The sequence below is a fragment of the Protopterus annectens genome, chromosome 8.part1 (assembly GCF_019279795.1).
Source record: "Protopterus annectens isolate FY-2018-M chromosome 8.part1, PAN1.0, whole genome shotgun sequence".
In the NCBI taxonomy this organism is placed as follows: domain Eukaryota; kingdom Metazoa; phylum Chordata; order Ceratodontiformes; family Protopteridae; genus Protopterus; species Protopterus annectens.
In genome coordinates, this window is record NC_056742.1 from 328,148,518 (window position 1) to 328,170,026 (window position 21,509).

Genomic DNA, 21,509 nt, shown 5'->3' on the forward strand with positions numbered 1-21,509 from the left:
TCTATTTTGAGGGACATTATTTCAGATGGAAGGGGTGGCCATGGAGTCAGCCTGTGGCCCCCTTTTTGCAACTGTCATTATGGCATGGTGGGAACAGAAGTTTTTGTATCCAAGTCCTTATTTTGCATATATAAAATATGTATGTTAGGTTTTTGAGACAGGCTGTTTGTGATGTGGAAGGACCCTGTAACAGAAATCCCGAATTTCATAGATTATATTAATAAATCAATGGATTTTCTTAAGTTTACCTATACTGTGAGTTATGATAAAGTAACATATCTAGATGTAATGATAGAAAGGAAAACAAATGGACAAGGTTTAAAATCTAAAATATACAGAAAACAAAAACACTCAAATACCTATTTACACTTCTCCAGTAACCATCCTATACATGTGAAGAGAAGAGTAGTGAAGGGGCAGATGGTTCGAGCTGCACGGATGGTCTCAGACCATACAGATTTTATTGATGAGTGTGGGGTTTTATCTAGTATGTTTTATAATAGGGGATACCCTAGGAGAATAGTAAACCAAATCCGTAACAAAGTTATCAGTAAGTGGGAACATGGGTATTATATACCATTATTAAAGGAATATAATGAAAATCTGTCAACTATTAACCTGGATCAGGAGATAATTTCTATAGAAACAAATACTCAGATTATGGAAATTAATAGTAATAATGATAATGGAAACAATAATAGTAGTAAAAAATAGTTTTGCCCTTTTGTGGTGACTTATCACAGTAATAGTATGATTATAAGAGATATACTGCAAAAGAATTGGAGTATAATAAAAATTGATGAAAATCTAGTGGAAAAATTGGGAATTAATCCAAATGTAGTATATAGGAGGGGTTTAAACTTTAAAAAACATCTTGGAGAGACAAATACAGGGTATGAAGGAAGGAAAGATAAGTCCTTGTGGGATGTGTAATCAATGTCAATATGTTTTTAATGGATCAAGTGTTCAAATTATGAATAAAACAATACATGTAAAAGGTAAATACAGCTGCTATACACAGGGGGTTGTATATATTGCTTTTTGTCTGAAATGCCCAAGATTTTATGTGGGTAAAACAGAACGGAAATTGTCTCAAAGAATATATGAACACATGTATGATATTGCCCACAAGAAGGACACAAATGCATTGTATAGACATCTTAAAAACATGCCCTGCACATAGTTTTAAATTATTGATAGTACATCAAGTTATAAAAGATGCCAGAGGGGGACCTTGGAAGTTGAATTTGGAGAACAAAGAAACATGGTGGCAAATCTACCTGAATGCAAGTACACCCCCCCCAGTTTAAATGATATGATACCAATAAATAGTCTTTTAAAATTTAAAGTGTATGATAGATAAGAAAGAAAATGAGCTATTAAGTATAATAAGTGAATGTTTTAAAGTTTTTATAACTTTATGTATTAATTTTATGTATTAATATATGTTTAAGAAAAGTTTTAATTATGAGGTATGAATACCTATTGGCTGGTAACAACATGTGACAGATTTTAAAGTAATATAAATAATGAATTGGTGTATTAGGAAGTTGTCTGAAGAGGTTTGGTGATTTAACTAAACAAAAGTGCTAATAAAATTTTTCGAAGAATATTTTTGTCTTTTTCCACTGTCAGTCACTTTTTGTCATTTGGTGTTGGTCAGTATTGACATTGGGTGTTTTGACATTGTGTGATATGTTTCTCATATTATGTGGGCAAAACATATAGGATGCTCAAGGATAGGATTAGGTAATACCTGTATACATCAGAACATGCTCTAATAATAATGCTTTATCTAAACATATCATGTTGAAAGGAGTTGAACTGTTTTTAAGTTCATGACTATAGATGTTATTGTACCAAGTATACGTGAAGGAGACATTAGGAATTGCACTGAAAGTAAAGAGGTTAGATGAATTATTAGACTTAGGGCAGACAGGGGAAAGGGTCTTAATGACAAAGCCTTCCTAAAACCCATATTAAAAGCTAGACACTTGAAGGCTTAATATTATTGCCAATGTATTATAAATAATTTTTATTTGTATGTATTTTCCTCATTTATATGTGAATATTGCTTTTTATTTATGCGGTATATATACTTGAAACTTGTGTTTGTTCTATTTTATTCTATTATATTTTACTTTTATGGAACAAGAGCCTTTTTAACATTAATTGGTTATGGTGTTTGATTGCTCATTTGAATATATTTAAATTGGGAAAATAGAGCAGGTTTTCATATATGGTCTGAAGAAGGATTTGGTGAAAGTGCTTACCTTGTTTTTAAACTTGATTAAATGTTTTTAATGGTTTCAAGTACCTACATTTTTTATGGTCCCGTGTGCTAGTGTTTGTTCAGTTGTTCAAATCACAGTTTTTATTTTAACAAAAATAATAATGACTATACTTTTTTGTATTAAACGTATATTAACTGTATTTAAAATAATAAAGGAGAATAATTATTTGATTAAGCAAATGCTACTCTTGATGTTCCCTATAGCTTATAGTACTGGCTATATAGAATCTTTTAGTGTGCATATAATAACTAATCTTGGGTAAAATAATCTAAAAATTCTGGTTTCGGTTTTTGGAAGGAAACAAAATTTACACCACAGAAAGACTTTTAGCAGGCATAATACAAATAAAAGTAGTTGGTTGGCTATACAGACTTTCAGGGAATTCATAATTAATAATTTGCATATTCCATTAGCTTTAAGCACTAAACCCATACCCAAATTATTAGAATTCTTTTTTTCAGATTAATAGTAATATATAGAAATATAAATCATATTTGTCAATAATTTATAGGATCTTAAGATCTGAAATTGTGAGTTTTGATGTGTCTCATTGGGATTATTCTAAAAAAATAAAAAAGAAACATTCTCAGAAACTGATACAAAGTTATATTTAAAGTCTGTTGGCAACTCTACAACATCTATTCATTGGAAATTTTTTACATGGAAGTTGTTATGGAAGTTTTTTTTTTTAACACTACACAAAATTGACCTTTTTTTAAAGAAGATTAGTGAACAAGTGGCATGCATGTGTCATCTAGCCATACTATACAACTGGAAATCAGACACATTAAAGAGAGTAATAGTGACTGGAACATCCTCATGTTGACTTACAATAAATCAGTATAATATTCCGATAACAAAGAGTTCAACCTTTATCAAAACATATATTCTCATTCAGTGGTGAGCTCCTCATAGGTACCTTATCATATATTGATAAGCATTAGACTTTACAATGTAACCAGCAGATACATGTTTACAATTTGAAGTCTCAACAAAGGTCATGTAGTAAGCGACATTACCAAAGATTTTGTTTTCTACTTTGCCCACCTGGAATTTATCATACACATTTCACTTTGATTTTTCCAAAATTAGACTAGACCTGAGAACAATTTTGCATGCTCTGCTTACAAATGATAGTGTTACTAAATGCAGTCCAAATCTATACTGGGTATAAATAAGCTTTCATCTAATAAAAGCAGTCCCGTCAAAAGTTTGATATACTCTACATTATGCACATTCCCATTACCTGACATGCATACATCAATATGCCTGCATTGTTATAATCTGGTAGCAATGACACCAGGTGACTCCCATCAAGCCTTCCTTCAGTTATTCCTGTTCTTTATTTGTATCTTCAATATATTAACTTCAGTCAATTATGGAAAATCTTTATAGTCAAAGAAAACTATGACTGATGTCAGTCTCATTGTTCAACTGAATTATACCAACCTCAGGCCTACCACTGTAATCCATATTATGTATAATAAACACTGCCATGCCTGTTATAACATTGACATACTTTCTTAACACCTTAAAATTGAAGGTACTCCTTTAGTTCCTGGACTACCTATAGACAGAGAACAAATTTACTCTTTCATCACAATCTAAAAATGCCCTTCATAACACAATTTCACTTTAATAATCTCTTGCATTGTCCTCCACATGAGTTCTCAAGCCAAGGCTGTATCTGCATGAGTTGGAGGTAGTAAATGGTCCCATAGCAATTACTGAAAAGGGTAATGGAAATTCCATTGTGACCTGACCAACTCTCCCACAGTAAAAATGAATATCACCTCAAGGGTTCCCCAGAAAGAGGCCATTTACATAGTAGGACTGACCCACTCAACAAAATGTGAACAAATATCTCCTTTAGGAAGTCATCACTCCAGCAGGGTCCATATAACTCCATTTCTAGCATTTCCATAGCAGATTACACATAGTACGCACAGGTTTCCTCCATTATACACCTGGATGTCCCTGCAATCAGTCAGCACAGTCTTCAGAACAGTAAACTGACATGCTGTATCTTGTTGATAGTTCTCTAGGACTGATAATATCTAAAAATGAAAAATAACTATTTCCTCTTCAGCTAATTAAAAGTACCAACAGGCACTCAGCATACTTTTCCTCCTTCATTTAGGCTATTAAACTAAATATATTTCACCCAGAACCTGAATTTCCTAGTGCAAAACTCGTACTTTGCTTTTATTGAGTAACCCAGATAACACTTGTGATTGTAAATGAGAGTGGGGAGAGAGACAGAGGGAAGCAGTTGGTATATATGCAATATGGCAAACTTGCATTATGTAAGCCTGCAACTTCTCCTTGCTACTTGAACTTTTCATGTGCTACCCTGGGTGATATGCCTGTCACTTAACACTATTATTGAACCTTCTTACAGGGCCAAAATGCCATCTTTACCCCTGTTAATATAAACCTCCACATTCTGGTACACCACACATCCTTCTCTGATTGAAATAGCACATGAGCTTGTAGTCATCATAACTAATGAAAGCACCCATTGTTGTCAATTTGCTCATTGCATGATTAACTCCATCAATTGCTATAATCAGGGTCCATTACAATATTCTCATTCCTCATTTCTCATTCCTTATGTTCACAGAAACTTTTCCTTAAAGCAATGGAAAACACACCTTACAAAAACTTTAGGCCCTTTTAGAGTACTCAGTTGTGATTCCCTTCTAATCATACTAAGCAGCCCCATATTTCCAGTCACAATAAGAGAAAGTCATATTCTGAAACAGCCACTCACTACTGCACAAGAATTATAATACAAATTTGGCTACCACTTACCTCTGAATGTAGGCTGTGTATCATGGCAGCTATATGTAATCTACATGTACATTCCCTGCATAACATCTTTTTTTCCCCTTTTTACCCCCACTATCTGTCAATCATCAACTCTCCTCCCAGGCAATTAACCCATTTGTTCCACATCACTATGATATGGGTTGACGAAGAGGGACATCATTTACTCAGCCATTAACGATGGTTTGTGATTTTTCAATTTTTTTTAATACTCTAACTCCCACATGCACCCAATGGAGCAATGAGGAAAATCATTACATATCATAGACTGAGACTGGAAGACATCCACTCATTTGTGAAAGGGATGATCCCTCCATGCAGTCCTGTCACTCCTCGTGAAGCATGGGCCAAGGTCTCTCCAGTTTCCACCAGGGAGATTTCACTGCCAGATGTCACCCTGAATGCTTGATACCTTCCCTAACCCAGAGAGAGGTGAGCTGGCCATGTTCCTTCACTCCAGACACTCCCTGCTTGGACTCTTCAGTGACAGATACCTAAATATCATTTGGAGCTTCATTGCTCTATGTCATGGAACCAGGCCCCTGCAACATCTGATACATGACTTCCAAGACTTGCTATGTATGCATTTTCTCCTATCATTTTCCATCAAAAAAGAAAACAAAGATAAACCTCTGTGTTACTCCAATAACTAAATGAAAAATGTGGCAATGTCATCTTATATCACATGTAATTTATTCAGCAATATTTGTGGTAAGTAACCAATGATTGTTTTGCTAGGCATTCTAATACTTTGCTCTAGTAAGTGCAACAGGTGCCCAGCTGGCCCTGCAAAGATACACATGTAATCCTGACAGACATATATGCATCAAGACCCTGCATATCCTGTATCTATGGTCTTCACATTCATAACAGTCAATGGTCATGTCAGGCAGCATTCAACAACCACATGCATACATAAACTCCCAATAAGTATTTCACACACACACACACACACACACACACACACACACACACACACACACACACACACACACACACACACACACACACACACACACACACACACACACACACACACACACACACACACACACACACTCATGGAACTCACTCACATACTGTTCACACATATATACAATATACACACTCAAACACACACATGCATGACACACACACACACACACACACACACACATACAAGTGCACAGACTGACAGACTCACATAGCCTCTCAGTCACACACAATGTATTGCACTACCTACCTAGATTGCTGAAACTTCTGTGAATTACCCTGTGCAGATCCTTTCACACTAAAATATATAAGGGCAGACGTCTAAATTGCTGCATGCACTTTTGCATTTTGTACACTGCTCTGCATGCAAATGACCAAGTATGAGTGTCAATGACTCAGAATACTATGCAATTTTCTCCCAAGAACACTATACTGATTTACTAGTGGATCACAGAAGCATATGTCCTCCAACTATGCATTTACATGAGATGCCAACTTCTCAGTACTCAACAGAGCAGTGGTGTGCTACTAAACACTGAGGTAAAATAACCTTCGGGGCAGTCATGCCAAGAGTGCAAAACAAACCACTGGATTTACTAAACTTCCATGCAGGACTAATCTAGTCTTGCACGGAAGTGGCAGTTTAAAAGGAGGACGGCAGCGTGCCATGCATATTAATGAAGGCGCGCTGCCTAAACTCCTAATGCTACACGGAGCGTGGATGGGTGCAGGGGGTGTGTCTGAGAGCAGAGCTCTCATAAAAAACATGCCCCTGCAAAGTAGAACAGAATAATGTGTAAATAAATGAGCGAGACTGCTCATAAGTGCCCGCATATCCCCACCAACGGTCCACATGTGTTCAAAAGCAACAGTACATTCAAATAAAGTGAAGAAACACTTTATTTATTTATTTTTTTAAATCCTAAGTACAGCTAACCGTAGGTGCATGGGTCTGCCCATCACTTAGCTATGGTTAAAGCAGCTGTAAAGGCTGAAGAGGATAACAAGGGATATATATGCAAATGAAGCAGCACAGCAATAGGGTAGTGGTTAGAGCATCCGCCTAACGAACAGGCATTCCTGGTTCAAGTTCCACTGCAGCACATATCATTTTCCATGTTAAATCTGTATATGAACATATTTTTACATCTTTTGCCCTATAACCTACATAATAACATTTAAATGTGAACTGGAGTACTGCATTAAATGCACATGTGAAGTGTCAGTGTCATAATGAATAAGGCACTAGTAAGCAGGTTTAAGCAAAAATAAGCAGTAGGAAGCGTGTTTAAGTGCATTTTTGTGGGGGTAAGCATTGCCTACATAGAGTAAGCAAAGTAGAAGCTAACTGAGTGTAAGAAACTGTAACCGGAGGCTAGCAGTGTTTACCGTCGCGCAAACACGCTCACAACTGCTTTAAAGTGCATTAATCACTCTGTATCCAATGGCCCATGTTCTGCCAAGCAACAAAGTAAACTGCCTCTGCAAGGCTCAAACTCAGGGCCCTGTACACTACAGCCATAGTAGTTAACCACTAAGCCATCACAGCAATAGACACGAATGAGGTATCAACAAACTAATTCTCACCACAGGAAAACCAAACCAAACATGTGAACTGAATCTATGTACAGTGTGAAGTGGTATAACCTTCTACATAACATAAATATGTGAACTGGAGTACTGCAGTAAGCATGGATCTGAGGAGTGATTGTAATAAAGTGTAGAAGTCCCCAGGTCTCCATACAGTGTATGTACACATGCATCACGGATACCAGACATATATATAACCTGTAATGAAGAATAAACCATTGCCAAATGGCAAATACAGTGCTAATTAACTATTAAGCAATGCTAAAAGCAGCACAGTGCAAGTTAGTAAGTGTAAGCAATGTGTAGCGGAGTCAATTCAATCTGCCTAGTGGAGTACCTCTTTAAGCAGTGCCAACCTTATGTAAGCAGGTGTGTCCATAGCTTAGCCTTTTCAAAATCGGCCATCACTGGAAAGTGTGGGAAAATGGCCATATTTAAACCCCACAGGAGGGAATACATCTCATAACTGGTTGTAGCTTCCTACTGCAGGCAGAATGACTGGTGTGGGTGAAGGCACTCAATTTAGAGTGCAGCGCTGGAGCATCCAGGAGTCAAAACACATGGTATGGCTCCTGGTAAAACACCATGAGGAGAGACTACTGCAAGGCCAGTACCAGGACTTGCAGTATAAAATGGAGGCCTGGGACAGTCTCGCCCATGACCTCACCAGTGCCACAGGTATCCCCCAGACTGTTGAGCAGGTCAGGCACCACCATGCTGACCTGAAATGGTGGAGGGGCGATGTCCTGGAACAGTGGATCCAGGAGTCTTGGCAGATGCCCAATGCCCCAGGACTGAGTAAGTACTCATTCTACCAAGGAGTAAATAATTGCATAGCTTGTGTATACTATGGATAAATATGGCTAAATGTCACTGCATTTCTCTGACAGCTGCAGATGAGTGGGCTGAGAACCAGCAAGCCCATGATGCTAAGCTGCAAAGGCTGTGTCGCGAGGCAGGTTAGTAATCAGTCTTCATGTACTGTCATAACAAATAAATATAAGAGCCTTAGAAAGTGTTGTACCAGTAGAAATAAATGTGTAATAGTCTGTGAATAAAGGTATAACCCCTGGAGTGCTTCTGTTTACTCTTCTCTCATATGTTGCTGATCTGTTCCATACTATAAAGAGTACTGTTGTATCTTAAGCAGTGTCACCCACACTGTGGTATGCAGATAAAATGGGCATGAAGTCCTGCATAACAATGTTGGAAGTGCCAAGAGGTCAGTTATATTGTACAAGTTAGGGAGACTTAGATAGAAAACAGTTGAAAACTTTACATCAATTCCCTGATAGTACAGTGTACTGTGATGTTAGCAAAAATATTTTGTCACACACAGTAGGGGTTTGAATCCTGGGAGTGCTACTAAGGTGTATGAATAAGCATACCCTACAACTGTACAGATGTTGATACAATGTTCAGATAGAAAGCTGTATGCATACTTCCACCCAACAACAGTAAAGAATTTGCTAGAATGTTCAAATTGTAAGTTGTATGCATATTCATACCCCATAACTGTTCCAATCTGTCCAGCATGTCCAGATAAATGGCCCTTATCACCAGCCTGGTACCCTGTTCCCCTGAAAATCCAGTGTGATGTTCCAGGAATTGTAGGCAGCTGTCAAGCACATATAACTGATATTCAAATGTGTGCATAGTCAGAGACTGTATATGGAAACAGACCTGTCATTCTAGCACCTCACCCAAAGTGTATGACAGCAATTCTCAACATATCGACAAAATAACACACTGGTACCACAGTAATTCCACGATCCACTCTTGATTTAAATAAAAGCACAAGCTCTTTATTTAACAAGCCAAAAACAGTTGTTGAGCGCTTTCATGTATAAAATACACTTCATCAGAACACTTGATAAGCCCTGGGGCTCTCTATAAATACTTAAAAAACCGCCAAAAGTTAATTGTTTAAGAGCTACGCCCTCACCATTTCTTAAAACTACAGTACTTACTTTCTCACTAATAATACATACTAAACCTTCAAATAAAACACTAAATGCCATTGTGTGTAAATTTGTACCTAAAAACCTACTCTTTATCAAAAGGCAACAATATTGTACTATGTAGTACATGTTTAAAAATAACACAAAAATGCAATGTCAAACATTGTCACATATTAGAAATCTGTCTTTATATTAACATTATATATGGCATGTATAGGTAGTGTTTTAGTAACAGTTGAACTCTGTATCCAACAAATACTGTCTTGTAAGGACAGATGTTAAGACAGATTTCTAATATGTGACAATGTTTGACATTGCATTTTTGTGTTATTTTTAAATATGTACTACATAGTACATTATTGTTGCCTTTTGATAAAGAGTAGGTTTTTAGGTACAAATTTACACACAATGGTATTTAGTGTTTTATTTGAAGGTTTAGTATGTATTACTAGTGAGAAAGTAAGTACTGTAGTTTTAAGAAATGGTGAGGGCGTAGCTCTTAAACAATTAACTTTTGGCGGTTTTTTAAGTATTTATAGAGAGCCCCAGGGCTTATCAAGTGTTCTGATGAAGTGTATTTTATACATGAAAGCGCTCAACAACTGTTTTTGGCTTGTTAAATAAAGAGCTTGTGCTTTTATTTAAATCAAGAGTGGATCGTGGAATTACTGTGGTACCAGTGTGTTATTTTGTCGATTGTTGCCTCCACAGTGACATTTGGGAATTCTCAACATATGTAGCATTATCACCTGCAGCCTGTCACACCTGTGTGTAAGACACAGGTCACGTATATAATAATTTATAAACATACCAGTGTACAATATAAGACCATTGTGTAGTGTAATAATACATGTAAGGGAAAGACCACTGCAGTGACTAAGAATGTTGTGAAAACTACAAGGATATATTAGTTGTTAATTGAAATCTTTCTGTCACCCCTACCATATGTGCATAATAACCCAATGACACTCCTCAACTGGTATGTGTACACTCCAGCTATTTGTTGGGCCATATGTCCTAATGGTTTATAAATATTCACATTTGTTTCTATGCATGTGCCATGTTAAAACACACCCATATTGGTGGCTTGTTGCCATCAATGAAACCTGCATGATCCTGTAATGGCCACTGTTGTTCCATATATGCATGTGTTCTGCTTGCTCTGCAACTGTGTTAAATCTGGTGTGTTGCATCAATGGGAATGTCTATGCATGCTGTTTTAACTAATCCTGAATGCTGTTGACTGTTACTAACCAATATCTGCCATAAACCTGTGACAATACAGCTCATATGGGAAGGCTGGTCCCAGCAGACCCACCTGTCCCACCTCAGCTGGCCATGGCACCAGCCACCAGCACATCTGGGGCCCAGCCTGGGACCTCCTCCTCTGTGGGCCCTGCACCACCTTCAGGAGGAACTGCTGCAGGGGATGGGGCTTGATCCCCCTCAGAGCGGGCACAGAGGGGAACCTGTCACCTGTCAACAGGTCCGGGCCATGGTGCATAGGGAGCTCGATCTGGAGTATCGAGAGTGGCTACACCAGCTTGAGGGCCGAGTGGCACTATTAGAGGATGAGCCTGCCCCTCCTACACAGCCCCCAGCACAGCCACCTTTGGGGCTGTGAAGGTGCAGTGGTGACTGTCCATGGGTGGGCACCTCAGTCCCACTGTTTCCAGTTAGGGGCTCATGGGCTTGTGACTTCCAAACACCCCTCCCTGTCCAAGGTGTTTACCCCCATATGTGTCATATACCGACCCTGTATGCGTCTTGTGTGTCTTGTCTGTTAACCTACCCAACCTCCCTCCCAAATATACCTACTACCCCTCCCCAACATCCCACTCTCACCTGCAGAAAAAAAAGGACAATCTGTTCCCACAAAAAAACTCGCCTCATACATAGCTGCCCATTTTGCACACGTGTCCACTGGACACATGTAATGTGGTCTAATTGGCATCACAATGAATATAAGTTGTTCTCACCCCTCTCTCATGGGTTTGAGGGTCCAAACGTACCTGCAAATATAGTGTGTATGCACAGCTGTTGCTGTAGTAGAAATGGGCAGCTATGAACTTTTCCTATACCCTTCCTGCACATGCCTAGCTATTTTTCCTTATTGTCTCTCCCTCTTTGTGCCCCATTTTTCACCACTTTCCTATCAACTCCTTTCTCTTTTCTTTTAAAGGAATTAGTGTGGGGGTAAGTGGCAGTAAGCACTGTTAAGCAGCAGTAAGCGGGTTTGCATGGGTTTGCGCGAGGGTAAGCTATGCCTACACAGGTTGAGAAATCTGAAGCTAACTGACTGTAAGAAAACATAAGCGGAGGTTGGCAGTGCTTACTGTTATGCAAACTCACACAAACTCACTTACAACTGCTCAAAAGTGCCTTAATCACACTGTCTCCAACGGCCCTTGTTCTGCCTAGCAACAATATAAGCAGCCTTTGCTAGGATCAAACTCAGGACCCTGCACATCATAGCCAAAGTGATTGACTAGCAAGCCATCTCAGATATGCATACCCTTGATGTATTCACAAACATATCATCCAGCTGAACATATAAACATGCAAATGCTTACATCTATAAATATATATGTCCACGTCTATATGTCTAAATATGTACGGCAGGTTATATAATTATGCCAGCAGATATATATATATACACACACACACACACACACACACACATATATATATATATATATATATATATATATATATATATATATATATATATATATAGATATATATAGATATATATATATAGATATACATACATACATAGGTATATAAGGATATGCATCTGTCGATAATGGGGAGATAACAAAACATATATGTCCTCATCCAACATTAATGAGTTTGAGAGGCCCCACACAATATATGTCTGTTACGTATAGGTATACCCCCCAGCCAAGCACGACCCCCCTGTAAAACAGTACCAAGTGTTGCAGATCCCATAACCAGGACCAGACATGACATGGCCATCCCTAGGATACATATACACAGACACATATATGCAGATATGCCCCTGTAGTATGCCCCTGTAGTAACCCAGACTAATACTATTTCTTTTCTTGTCTTCTGCCTTTTTTTCCCTACTACACCCTATAACTCAACACACACTGCCTGTTCTCCAACTTTGGTGGAAAATATGCTATAATCAACCCTGAGATATCTGATCCCAGACCTCTCAACCACTTTTTAGACCCATCTACACAGTACTTCTTTAAAAAGTCTATGTCCTAATAACTCTACAGGTGACTGCCTATTCTCAAACTCTGTTGGAAACATAACGAGACTTACTCTGTTCTCCTTTTTTCTTTACTTTCCTTCTTCCCTATTTTTTTCTCTCTCTACACTCCTTTCAGCTTTTCTTTACCTCTCATTACACTTCAGCATTCCTCTTATAAAATTTATGTATTCATTTTTTGTATTGTAATGTTCTTTGTGAAGCACCTTACATAGGTTGTAGTTTATGTATTTTTTGGTTCTCAGATTGTAATATGCAATCTCCTGATTAAAAAAAAAAAAATTTATTTACTAGTTGTTTACTGTTAGTTTTATACTTGTTATTACTTCTTTTGTAACACCTTCTGAAACCATGTAATACTCATTGGAGCTTTTCTCCCCGTGCCTCTACTGAAAATGGACATATATCCAGATAGACTAGCCCGGTCAACAAATGTAAAATAAATAAATAAATAAATATATATATATATATATATATATATATATATATATATATATATATATATATATATATATATATATACAGATATATAGATATATATGTAACTACACATACACACACAGAGATTTGTACAGTAATATACATATGTAGTACGTGCACACAATATGGAGCAGCCAGTATTCCTACAGCCACCACCTTACCAACTGGAAACTGTATGAGCCACCCATACGAATGACATTCATAGCCTGCAACATACACCCAGAGATATCAAAGAGTATAGCACCACACACAGGGGTGCATAAATGAATGTGAAAGCTTTATTTGTGTACTATGACAGTTGTATATGCCATGTCATATAGCTGTTTAGACACTGACATCCATATGAGCAGTGTAATGCAACTGTGAAACAGTTATACTAAGACAGTAGTCTGGAAAGGTTGACATATGTTGCTGTCCAGGCTGAGGCCTCCAAGTAGTACATTAGTAATGACAGACTGGGCCACAGCATACCAGACAATCACCAGTAGGTAATGCAGACATACAGGTCAACAGCCTCTATCTACACTCTGTACACAATCCCTAGGTGGGACAGACCCCAATTGACACAATGGGATGTATCTGTTACATAACAAAGCATACCTGACACCATCACAATCACACTGACAAACAGAACATCCCGTATGGCAGGAGGCAGTAGGCCTGCATTTAACCAAGTTGGATTGTATGGTAATGTACTTCCAGTGCATTAGGGCACACATGTATTGTGTAGATGAAACCCACACATATATGGCCCCAACCCCCCAGTATGTGTGGGGGACACAATAGCATTGGAGTGGTGGCAGGAATGACAGCATGGCATACACACAGCCCACTACATAACAACCCCTGACAGCATGCCATATGTGCAAAGCCTGGTATGTTGGTGGACAGAGGCTGGAACACAGGCACATATATGTAAAACTGTTGTCATACAGTAAGCAAGATATGTATATGTGTACATGCTTGTATGGATATATGTATACTTGTTTATACATATATGTTCACCATATGTCCTGCACATGGAGTGGAGCCCTAACTCAGCCCCAATAGTCGCAACATCCCAGTATATTTCTAGACTATTGCTACTGTAATAGGGATTGTCTTCACAGAAATGGTGTGTGTGTGGGAGGCCACATCTGCTGTTAACATGTGCGCCATTGGCTACTTACAGACATCCTACAGTCATCATAGTACAGTACCACTCCTAGCACAGTAACACCCCTGTGGAATACAGCTGTGATATGGTCAATATATGTGGACAGTCTGTCACACTCGGGTCAGTCCAGGGGTATACACAGAACCCCTTCATGAAGACATGTGTGTCAGGCCTGTCAATGTGGATGTTACCAGCCATGCAGATGGGTATAACACATACATACTGGTATACATTTGCCCCCATAGGTTATGCATTCATACACCCCTGTCTGTCCTGACACATAATAACTGCTGGTACAGAGGTGCCATGGTCACATACTATCCACTAATTACTGACATACATCTGAACAGCATCCCACTGCCTTGTCTGACATACATGACTGTCATGGTGGGCAGGCAGCAGTACAGCTGGCAAGTATCTGGACATGACATCTCGCTGGATAAGTACAGTAAGCTGCTAGGCATGTAACAAAGCACAGTGCAGGCTACAGGCAGACTGATTCAACACTGGGCTACATCTCCTATGTGGGAATACACAGGTACCTGCATAGATAGCAGGCTCTACAGGCATGTCACATCACAGAGTAACAGACACCTGTGTGAGAGTGCATAACCACAACCAATGTGAACACAGCCACAGCCACATATGGTAAGCTAGCATACTGTCACAGTATATGGACTATCTGATGTACACCATCCTCATATGAACCACTCACACAATAACACTACATATACTGGGCCGCTACACAGTGTGGTCCGATGGCTGTCTGTGGTGTGGGACATGTGTGTGTTTGCCCCTACAAACATGTAAGCTGATAGGGTGACATGCAGTGGAGCAGCATGTAACATCAGATAGAACAGGACCAAGAACAAAGACATCTACCATAGTCTCTACACAGGCCCAAGGTACATATGCACTATACACACACTGTCGACAATTACCAGACTTACACATACCTCAGTACTGTACACACAACCACGAATGCCCAGGCTATGTCCTCAAATATAACCCCTACTATACATAACATGTGTAGCAGTCTGATATCTCACTAGCTTATCAGATATGCTGTCACTGAATATGGTGTACAGAACATATGCACCTCCTACTGCATGACATATGTACAAAGGTTGACAGGATTGTGGCTGGAGGCACAAACACAGGCCCAATATTGACATGTTGCTGTGATGACCTCATACATTTCCTGTTGTAACAGGGTTTGATGCAACATATGTCCTATGAGGGATATGATGTCAGTAACTCTCCCAGCTGTCATCATCTACAGCCTGCAATTCTCACACTACCTTCTGCATTTGAGAGATAGGTGCTCTGTGGGTAACACAAGGAACACAAGGCACCACACCCTGCCCAGTCGGCAGATGACCCTACAGATGGGGATTCCTCATAAACATAGCACTAACATGACAAGTATTAAAATGTGTAGGGCAGCCATATCCACACACACCCTGTTAAACTAATAGTACCCCAACTGCAGTATAGCAGCACTTACAGTCTGTAGTCAGGACAGACACATCCCCCTCCTGTGTGTTGGCCTGTTTCCCCAGTGTATGTTGTCAGAGGTAAGTCCCCAATCCATCTGTGATGCTGTTTACCAAACAACAGATCTATTTCCTGCTCACAGTGAATGAAAAGGCTAAACACCAACAATATCTTCCTAGATATTGGAGTGTGTTTCCATGCAATTGGCTATGGGAATGTTACCCCAGCTATTCCACATGCAATCAGCTAGAGGAGGGCTGTAATCTGTGCAGAGGCCATCAGCTGATCATGAGCATCACTGACAATACACATGCCCCTGCCTAAGCAAAGCAGGTGTAAGTCTCCACATCCACCAGAGAGGGAGTCAGAGAGGCAGACAGAGGCAAAGATAGGTCAGGGTGGGTTGGGTGAGTGAAAGGTGAGCATGTTTGTGTCACACACACCTATCAGTCCCAGGTTTCAAACCCGTGACTGACTATGTACTGATATCACATCTGTTATCACTGCACGGTGGATATTGTGATTTATGCTAGGGCCACCATATAAGAATTCTACAAACACACTCAACATTGGGTCCAGTTGTTACACATTCACAACCACCTCCACACAGAACATAAATGGCATACATCAGCACATTAAGACACGCATACACACACACACACACACACACACCTGGGATTATAACCCCTACCTAACTAGTGATTACACTACAGCACTATGCCATTATAGAACGCACCACTGAGATTACTGGAGTACTCTTTCCCCAAAAGTTTATTTCACAGTGAGTGACATCAGCAGGACTTCCAAAGTAGGGTGAATGAATTGTAGTGAGTGTGACTAGCCAAACATGCATTGCTCTCTACACAGTTATAGGAACAGACACAAAAGTATCCACAAATCCCATGTGTGAGAATAGCACCCCTACCAGAATACTATATCACACTACAACATTACGCTGTTATAGCACACACCATAGAGACTGCTGGAGCACTCTTGCCCCAATGGTGTACTTCACAGTGATTGACATCAGCAGGATTGCCAAAGAAGGGTATTTTAATTGTATTGGGTGTGACTAACCTAAATTGCCCTAATTATTCTGTATGCATTAACCGCTGTTCTGGCCAGAAAAAATAGAACCTGCCTTTGCAGGTCATGAACCCAGGACCCTATACACTATAGTTACAGTAACTAACCACTAAGCCATCACAACAGTACATGGGACTGCGGTTCCACCAAAGTAATCCCACCATAGGCTAATCAAACTGAACATGGGAAAGGAATGTATATACAGTTGTCCGTAAAAGACCTGTCCAAGGCCAACTTCATGCTACTCAAGGCAGAAGTGACAATGTTTGTGACACCCATGGAGACAGGAGCTGACTTTTCAACTGATGAATCATTGACTAAGGCACTGTATAAGCACAGCCACTTGTGCATGATACCTGACATCCCACATAGAACCACGACACTCACCTCCCAAATAATCAAGCCAGTCTGGTGGTCTCCTGCCATTAACAGAGCATACAACAGACGGTAGTCACTGTTGAATAAAAAAGGTAATCAATGATGCAAACAACTACCTTACCAGCCCTAGTAAGACATTGAGATCCCTCATGGAATCCTCCAAAACAGGTTATGTAACTAAAACTGGCACAGATTCCACAGACAACCACACTGCATTCTATAGTTATGTCCAAATTCTAAATGGCAATGCTCAGAAGTGCTCTGAGCTGCAACAGAATGGCATTATATAGACTGCTCCCACGGAATGTGCCAATATCCTGGCAAATTGATTTATTGCCACATTCACCCCCTCTCACCTCCAAAAGTGCCCATGTCAGTACGAAAATGGTTCCATTGCCCAGTAATCATGGCCACACAGGCAGAAAATGCACTACCCACAGCTAAGAATACAGCATCAATGGGACCAGATGACATCCTGGGCTGTGTACTACATAAACTACAAAATGGAATGGCAACTCACCTAACTGTCATGTGTAATCATAGCCTTGCATCAGGCCTGGTGCCCACTGAGTGGTGTACAGCTGCAGTTATCCCACTCCACAAGGGGGAATCCACCTATGAGCTCTGGAGCTACCGTGACATCAGTCTGACGAGCCTGATCTGCATTGCCATGGAATGCATTATCAGGGATGTTTTGAATGCAGACATTGGCAACCCTCAAACACTGGACCCCACACAGATTGGGCTCATGGAGGGCTATTCTTGTATCCTGAAACTGATTGACTGCTTTGACTTTGTCTGCATAGCTGTTGAAGAGGGTAAGGCAGTCCACAAAGCCTATGCGGACCTCGCCAAGCCCTTCAACACCATCCCCCAGTCAGGAAACATGGATTAATATACTAATCCGGCCATACATCCCTATGACACTCGATGGTTTGCCACATGGCTTACTGACAGAACCCAAACTGTAGGTGTAACTGACTACAACTCCATCCCCAGACACATGACATGTGGAGTACCTCAGGGTTCAGTCCTGGGACCACTGTTGTTTGGCATCTACATCTCTGAAGTACAGGCCAACAGTACCAGACTCGGGCTAACAAAGTTAACAGATGATTGCAAAATGGGAGTCATTATAAGCCTGACTGTACTGCATGCTAAGTTACTGATACCAGCCTGACATCATACAGGTGGAATGGAGTACTGTTAACATCTTGTGCCCCTGCAGTGTAATGTCCTGGTTATGGGATCTGCAACAGTTGGTAGTGTATTGCAGGGCAGACGTGTTTGCCTGTAGGGGAGAGAATACCTATTTGTGCATGACATATGTTGTTTGTGTCTGTCAACCCCATTAATGGTGCATGTGGACATATATGTTTCTGCTATGTTCCCAGTTTATCTACAGATGTATCATCTGTATATACCTATATAGATTTAAATATCTGCTTACATATATATGTGTATATATATATATATATATATATATATATATATATATATATATATATACACACATATATCAATATGTTGCTTACATATATATGTATATGTATATATATATATATATATAAAAAATATATATATATATATATATATATATATATATATACATACATATATCAACATGCTGTATCTGTTTAGACATTAATATATTTTCACACACACATACATCCACATTTTGGAATACATTCTCTGTATTGTTAAATGACTGGGCTGGATGATATGTTTGTTAATACAGCAGGGTGATGTATAGCTGAGATGGGTTAGCAGTAAATCACTTTGGCTATGGTGTGCATGGTCCTGGGTTCAAGCCTAGCAGAGGTTGTTTATTTTGTTGCTAGGCAAAACAAGGGCCAATGGATACAGAGTGATTAAGGCACTTTAAAGCAGTTGTACTCGGGTTTGCGTGGGTTAGCGTGGAGGTATGCAGTGCTAAAGTCTGGTTACAGTTTCTTATACTCAGTTGCTGAATTGCTTAACCTGTGTAGGCATTGCTTAGCTCTGCGCAAACCCATGCAAACTTGCATACGACTGCTTTAAAGTGTCCTAATCATTGTGTATCCAATGGGCCGTGTTCTACCCAGCAACAAAATAAACAGCTCTTGCAAGGCTCAAACCCGGGAACCTACACACCATAGACAAACTGATTTACCACAAAGCCATGACAGATACAAAGAGACTTGATGTTTTCAGAAACATATCATCCAGTCCAGTCATGCAACAGTACAGAGAATGTATACCAACATCTAGATGTATATGTGTGTACCTATATTAATATCTAAACAGATACAGCATATCTATATATATATATATATATATATATATATATTAATTTCTAAAACTATATGCATATATATCAATATCTATGCACATATATACATGCATATGCCTAAATCGACACATATATGTTTCTACACCTATATGTCTACATATCCACAAGCATGTTACACACGTGTAGGCAGATATATATCTATGTAGGTGTATATGGACATAGTTTTATATATATATATATATATATATATATATATATATATATATTAGCAGATATATAAATCTATATAGGTATATATGGCCATACATCTGTAGACAGCAATGGAAGATTAACAAATACACATACGTCCACATGCACCGTTAATGGGGTTGAGAGGCCCCACACATTATACATCTTGTAAGAATAGGCACCCCCCCCACAGCCAAACAGGTGGCTGACCTTGATGTCACATGTATGGGTATGGCTTTGCACCCCAGCCTCTCAGCTAATTTACATCTGTTATCCCAGTATGGTTGACATTTTTATATATAGTAGGGCCACCATAAAAGAAATAGGCAAATCCCCTACATACTGCCCACAGGTGTCACATACCCCCCTCTACACAGGATCCAAGTTACAAGCACAAACCTGTCATATCTGGGAGTTGAACCCTTACCTAACTAGTTTATCACACTTCAGAACCATGCAGCTTTAGTACACGCCATGGATATTACTTAAGTACTTTTTCCCCAAAGGTGTATTTCACATTAAATTACATCAGCAGGATTGCCAAAGAAGGCCATTTCAACTGTACTGCGAGTGACTAGCCTAAAATGCATTGTTCCCTACTCAGACAGTGAGACACACACAAAACATCCACAACTGATATGTGTGGGTATTGAACCCCTGATCAAGGCCTATATCACACTTCAGCATAGAACAGGTATAGGTTGCACCACAGGGATTATTACAGACCTTTTTCCGCAAAGTTGTATTTCACAATGAATGACATCAGCAGGATTGCCAAAGTAGGGCATTTGAAAGGTACTGCGAGTGAGTAGCCTATGATGCATTCCTCCATACACTGACATTGGAACACACACAAAACATCCAGACCTGCCATGGGTGGAGATGGAACCCTGCCACAGTTCTAAATCACACTACAGCAGTACACGGTTACAGGACGTGCTACAGAGGTTACTGAGCTACAACGTTCCCAGGGGTGTACTTCTTGGTGGGTGACATCAGCAGACTTGTTCTCTACTCAGTTAAAGACAGATAGAGACACACGGATTCATACACACACACACACAGCTGCCAAGTCTGGGATTAGAACACCTACCTAACTACTTTATCACACTACAGTAGTACACAGTTACAGGACGCACTAGGGAGAGTACTAGATTAGGAGCTTCCCAGAGGTGTATTTCTAGGTGAGTGACATCAGCAGCTTTGCCAAAGTTGAGTATATTTATTTTATGAGATGTGAATGGGCTAAAAAGCATTGCTCTTTACTCAGTCAGACGCACACACACAGTTGCCAAGTTTGGGGTTAGAACACCTACCTCACTACTTTATCACACTACAGCAGTATTTAGTTACAAGGCGCGCTACGGAGATTAGCAGGCTATGATTTCCCCAGAGGTGTATATCTAGGTGAGTGACATCAGCAGCCTTGCCAAAGCTGAGTATATGTATTGTACGGGGTGTGAATGGGCTAAAAAGCATTGCTTTCTACTCAGTCAGACACACATACATTCACAAAGTTACC